The following is a 6,756-nucleotide window of genomic DNA, read 5'->3' as shown; positions in this document are numbered from 1 at the left end:
ACAACACCAGTCGACTGCGCCCTGCGGAGGGGCCCCTGGGTGGAGCTGGGCGGGCTGCCCCCTCCCACCCACCGCTGCTTCCTTTGCCAACGAGTGGCTGGTGGGGCCTGGGTGGGGCCTTGTCAATAAACCAGAGAAAGGTCTTTCCAGATAGATACCTCATGCTCCGGCCTCTTTATTTGTGCCGAATTATGGCTTTTCTTCCCCTTTAGTGGGTTTTGGGGTCTGAACTGGAGGGCAGCTGGTCACAGGCTCAAGCACGTATTGAGCACCTGCTGACTACCTGCTCAGGACTTTTACCTGCCTCATTTAATGGGTTAACATATTAACCCAGTGTGTGGAGGGCAACTGTTGAGGCCAGCAGAGATGGGGGCCGGGGTTTTCTGTGTCCGTGTTGGCATGGGGGGCCGGGGTGGGAGGTAAGTGCACGGCCATGTGTTAGCGTGCCTGTGTGAGTGTGAGGCAGTGTAGAGACTGGCCTAGGAGCCGGCCTTCGGCGGGGTCTGTGCACATGCGTGTGTCGGCTGTGGAGGTCTGCGTAGTGTGTGAAAAGGCCTCTGGCTGTGCGTCCACATCTCTGTGTGTCTTTCTGCTCCTGTGGTCTGTGCCCCCCCACACGTGAGGATCTGCTCCCCGACATTTCCCAGATCTGTCCCCTTCCCCTCTCCAAATAGGAGTTGCACTGATGCTATTCTTTGAATTGACTTGAAAAGTACTTGTCCTCGGATAGCTGGTAGGCAGTTAAAAATAATGGTGTGCATATTTATAGACATAAATGTACATTGTTTGTAGTGATATTATATGGATCTAAATCCCCCAAAATAAATATACCAAACACTAATTTCTAATTTCTATAAAGACCTAGTTTCTTCTTTATCCTGTTTATTGTAAAAAATTGAGAAAATAATATCTACAATCTTGAATACTTTAAGGCTTTCACATGTATAAACACACGTGTATGAGAACTGCTGGGTGTGTGAGGACATTTTACTATACAGTTTGGAGCCAGAGGCTGTTAGTGCCGAAAGGAACACGAGGCCTCATCAGTCTAACTCCCTCCATTTGCGCACACGCCACACCTGCTTGTCCAGACTGCCTGGCGTGCTGGGCGCTGATTCTTAGGTAAGCATTGCCCCAGGAGAGGGAAAGCAGATGGAAACCTGATGAAAAATTTTAGGGGAGGGAAGTAACACTGTAGAAAAGCAGATATGCCTGGAGACCTGTGTTCTGTGACCAACTCAACCGCTAAGTGGCTTAAAAATCTTAAAACAGTCATTTAACTTCAAAAAAAAAAAAAAAAGAGTAAATGGATTTTTGCAAATAAGTTCAAATTCATTAAAAATAAACGTATTATAAATCGATCGTGAAAATCAGTATCGTTTGCTATAATTAAGACAGAAATCCATAATTTTGAAAAGAAATGCCTGGCAGGGCTCCCCTGTGATCAGCTGGCGCTCCGGCTCTGGAGGTGACTGAGGCAGTGGCCGTATGTCCATGTGTCTGTTATGCGTCTGTCTGTCTGTCAATGCAGAGGCCGGGTCAGGGGCCAGTGCTCCTGAGCCTGCGGGACCCTGGCAGGTGGGCCCCCCCCCAGCCTGGCCCAGGCCCCCCCCAGGCCGCACAGGAGGGAGGGCCTTGCTTCCCCTTGCTCCCCTCCCTCCTTTGTCCTGGATGCCAAGGCCACCCCCCTTCGGCCCTAATCCCGTCATCTGCCCGGGCTGTGGGACAATGGCAGCCTTGAGGCAGGCTTGGCAGGTCCAGGCGCCTGGATAACGATCAACCAGCATGGTTGGCGCCTGGGCATGCCAGAGACGCCCCTTCCCTCCTCTCCCGTCCCTCCCCTCTCCTCCTCTCCCCTTGCATGTTCACATGGCACACTTACGGCCACCTGTGGCCCCACCCTTGCCCTCCCCAGTGGGGAAATCAAGGCACAAAACTGTTAGAGTTGGAAGGCCTGGGTTCCCGCCCCGGCTCATCCAGGGACACACTGTGTGGCCTTGGGTTAAACGCAGCTCCCCTCTGAGTCTCGGTTTTCTCATCCATACAAGGGAAGAGGGGTTGGACGCTCTGACCTCTAGTCTGATTTTTTTTTTTTTTTGCATGGGCAGGCACTGGGAATCGAATCCTTTCGTCTCAGGCCATTTTGCAGATGGAGAAACTGAGGTGCTCACTGTGAAGTGAGTCACCCGATAGTGACAAGCTCGGAGTTGAGCCCAGGAATTCTGGCTCCAGGGTCTAGAGGTGTTTCTCCTGATTAAGTCCCTCCCCTGCCCTAATCCCTTCCTTGGCTTCTGTTGTGCTGTCTGTCAGCTCCTGGTGGCTGTGAGACATGCTGGTCCCCAGTCCCTCCACTACCAGCCCCTGGAGTCACAGTTGCCAGAGGCTGGGCCCAGAGATACATGTTTTAATGAATCCCATCCCACAGCAGGCCCAGGCCTGGGCTGGTCAGTGCATCAGGGGTAGGCAGTGCCCAGCAGGGGCAGAGTCTCTTCTGGGGTAGAATCTGGAAGGAAGTGGGGGAGATGAGCCAGACCAGAAACCAGGTAGCATTTTTCCCCTCCCAAGAGGCCAGGCCGGACAGGAGATAGACGGCAAGTGTCAGAGTCAGACAGTCTCGCTGGACTCCTGCGTGGCCTTGGACACAGTAAGCACCCAATAAGTACTAGGTTTGGTTTTCGCTCTCTGTATTAGTCAGTGCTCTCCAGAGAAACAGAATCACCCACAAGCTAAAAACTCTGATCAAGGTGATACTGAAGCCCTTAGTCCTAATTCCCCTGATGAAGCTGGCTAACTGGAAATTTAAGCCAGAGTCAATGCTGAAGTTGTGGCAAAAATCCTTCTTCTGACTTCTAAAAGTTTCGGTTCTAGTTTTTAAAACCTCCATCTGATTGGACGAGAAGACTCCCCATGTTGTTGAGGGCAATCTCCTTTGTTGATTGAAGATGCAATCAATTTATTGTAGATGCAAATCCCATCTATGAAATTACCCTCACAATGACAAGCAGGCCAGTGCTTGACCAAACAACTGCACTCAATAACCTTGCCAGGTGATGGCCTCCCACTTCCCCTCCCCCTCCCCTATCACTCCCCCTGCCCCACTTCCCCTCCCCATCTCCTTCCAGACATGCTGGCCTCCTTGTTATTCCCGGCGCCCCCACCCTTTGCCAGGAATGCCCCTCCCCACGCTCACCTGGCTCACTACCCCGCCTCCTTCAGGGCAAAAGTCGCCCCTGCTGGCACAGGAGGCCTCCCCTGACCAGCATATTGAAAACTGTGCCCGCTTCTCCTCACTCCTGAGCCCCTTCCCTCCTCCTCAGCTCCGACTTACTGTATAACGTGCTTATTTACTCTCTCTGGAGCAGTGCTGTATGAGACAATGGCCACACGAGGCCACTGAGACCTTGAAACGTGGTGACTCCAAGGGGGTGCGAGGGCAGTTCACTGTCAAAATTCTCACCTGCCATACCGGAGACCCAGGCTCGATTCCCAGCCCGTGCACTTCCCGCAAACAAACAACAACAACCACAAAAACTCAACAAAAATGGTGCTGCGATAGCGGGATACTCACATGGAAAAAGAATGAAATGTGACCCCACTGTACAGCATACAAAAAAAAATGTGGTGAGTTCAAATGAGGTGTGTTGTAAGTAGATTCTGAAGGCTTAGCGTAAGAAAGAAGATGTAGGGAAACTCATTAGTAACTTTATATTGATTACATGTTAAATGATAATATTTTGGACCTATTGGGTTAAATAAAATACACTATTAAAATTAATTTCACCTCAGGAACAAGACAAGGATGTCCACTATCACCACTATTATTTAACATTGTGTTGGAAGTTCTAGCCAGAGCAATTAGGCAAGAAAAAGAAATACAAGGCATCAAAATAGGAAAGGAAGAAGTAAAACTATCATTGTTTGCAGACGATATGATACTATATGTAGAAAACCCAGAAAAATCCACAACAAAATTACTAGAGCTAATAAATGAGTACAGCAAAGTAGCAGGCTACAAGATCAACATTCAAAAATCTGTAGCTTTTCTATACAGTAGTAATGAACAAGCTGAGGCGGAAATCAAGAAACGAATCCCATTTACAATCGCAACTAAAAGAATAAAATACCTAGGAATAAATTTAACCAAAGAGACAAAAAACCTATACAAGGAAAACTACAAAAAACTGTTAAAAGAAATCACAGAAGACCTAAATAGATGGAAGGGCATACCGTGTTCATGGATTGGAAGACTAAATATAGTCAAGATGTCAATCCTACCTAAATTGATTTACAGATTCAATGCAATACCAATCAAAATCCCAACAACTTATTTTTCAGAAATAGAAAAACCAATAAGCAAATTTATCTGGAAGGGCAGGGTGCCCCGAATTGCTAAAAACATCTTGAGGAAAAAAAACGAAGCTGGAGGTCTCGCGCTGCCTGACTTTAAGGCATATTATGAAGCCACAGTGATCAAAACAGCATGGTATTGGCATAAAGATAGATATATCGACCAATGGAATCGAATAGAGTGCTCAGATATAGACCCTCTCATCTATGGACATTTGATCTTTGATAAGGCAGTCAAGCCAACTCACCTGGGGCAGAACAGTCTCTTCAATAAATGGTGCCTAGAGAACTGGATATCCATATGCAAAAGAATGAAAGAAGACCCATCTCTCACACCCTATACAAAAGTTAACTCAAAATGGATCAAAGATCTAAACATTAGGTCTAAGACCATAAAACAGTTAGAGGAAAATGTTGGGAGATATCTTATGGATCTTACAACTGGAGGTGGTTTTATGGACCTTAAACCTAAAGCAAGAACACTGAAGAAGGAAATAAATAAATGGGAGCTCCTCAAAATTAAACACTTTTGTGCATCAAAGAACTTCATCAAGAAAGTAGAAAGACAGCCTACACAATGGGAGACAATATTTGGAAACGACATATCAGATAAAGGTCTAGTATCCAGAATTTATAAAGAGATTGTTCAACTCAACAACAAAAAGACAGCCAACCCAATTACAAAATGGGAAAAAGACTTAAACAGACACCTACCAGAAGAAGAAATACGGATGGCCAAGAGGCACATGAAGAGATGCTCAATGTCCCTGGCCATTAGAGAAATGCAAATCAAAACCACAATGAGATATCATCTCACACCCACCAGAATGGCCATTATCAACAAAACAGAAAATGACAAGTGCTGGAGAGGATGCGGAGAAAGAGGCACACTTATCCACTGTTGGTGGGAATGTCAAAGGGTGCAACCACTGTGGAAGGCAGTTTGGCGGTTCCTCAAAAAGCTGAATATAGAATTGCCATACGACCCAGCAATACCATTGCTAGGTATCTACTCAAAGGACTTAAGGGCAAAGACACAAACGGACATTTGCACACCAATGTTTATAGCAGCGTTATTTACAATTGCAAAGAGATGGAAACAGCCAAAATCTCCATCAACAGAAGAGTGGCTAAACAAACTGTGGTATATACATACGATGGAATATTATGCAGCTTTAAGACAAGATAAACTTATGAACCATGTAATAACATGGATGGACCTAGAGAATATTATGCTGAGTGAATCCAGCCAAAAACTAAAGGACAAATACTGTATGGTCCCACTGATGTGAACGGACATTCGAGAATAAACTTGAAATATGTCATTGGTAACAGAGTTCAGCAGGAGTTAGAAACAGGGTAAGACAATGGGTAATTGAAGCTGAAGGGATACAGACTGTGCAACAGGACTAGATACAAAAACTCAAAAATGGACAGCACAATAATACCTAATTGTAAAGTAATCATGTTAAAATACTGAATGAAGCTGCATCTGAGCTATAGGGTTTTTTTTGTTTTTGTTTGCTTGTTGGTTTGTTTGTTGTTGTTGTTTTTTACTATTATTACTACTTTTATTTCTTTTCTTTATATTAACATTTTATATCTTTTTCTGTTGTGTTGCTAGTTCCTCTAAACCGATACAAATGTACTAAGAAACAATGATCATGCATCTATGTGATGATGTTAAGAATTACTGAGTGCATATGTAGAATGGTATGATTTCTAAATGTTGTGTTAATTTCTTTTTTTTTCTTTCCGTTAATTAAAAAAAAATTAATTTCACCTGTTTCTTTTGATTTTTTTTTTAAATGTGGCTACTAGAAAAATTAAAATTGCATTCTATTTCTATAGATCAGCTTCTCGAGGGCAGGGATTTGTCTCTCTTGTTCATTGTTGTATCCCAGCACCTAGCGAATAGAAGATGTCCAGTAAATACTTGTTACAGAGAGAACGAAGGATGGGTGGATGGATGGATTTCTCTTTACCATCACAGGGATCAGCCTCTGGAAGGGGACAAAAGGAGCTTTCTCCAGTTCCCTGGGGACACTGGGCCTTGGGAGATGGGGGTGGAGCTGGTACCCCCCTCCCCAAGTCTGCCCAGATTTCCCTTCTCCAGATTCCCTGCCGACTCCATGCAAGACTTGGGACTGGGGAAACACAGCAGCCTTAAACGCCTTCCTTCCTCCCTGGGCTTCAGAGGGGGAGTGGGGCAGGGTGGATCTGTGCCATTAGGATGGCTGTTGGGGAACTGTGGAGGGAGCCCCAATAGATGGGGCTGACCGGGCAGGCAGATGAACCTGACCCCAGCTCCCAGCTCTGGAGGAAGCAGCTGCTTCTGCAGTCCCCATGCCTTCACTCCCACCTCTGGCACCCACCCCAGCCCCCTCACTCCCCTGCCACTTTCCCCCC

The sequence above is a fragment of the Tamandua tetradactyla genome, chromosome 1 (genome assembly GCF_023851605.1).
Source record: "Tamandua tetradactyla isolate mTamTet1 chromosome 1, mTamTet1.pri, whole genome shotgun sequence".
NCBI lineage: Eukaryota > Metazoa > Chordata > Mammalia > Pilosa > Myrmecophagidae > Tamandua > Tamandua tetradactyla.
This window is presented reverse-complemented; position numbering follows the sequence as displayed.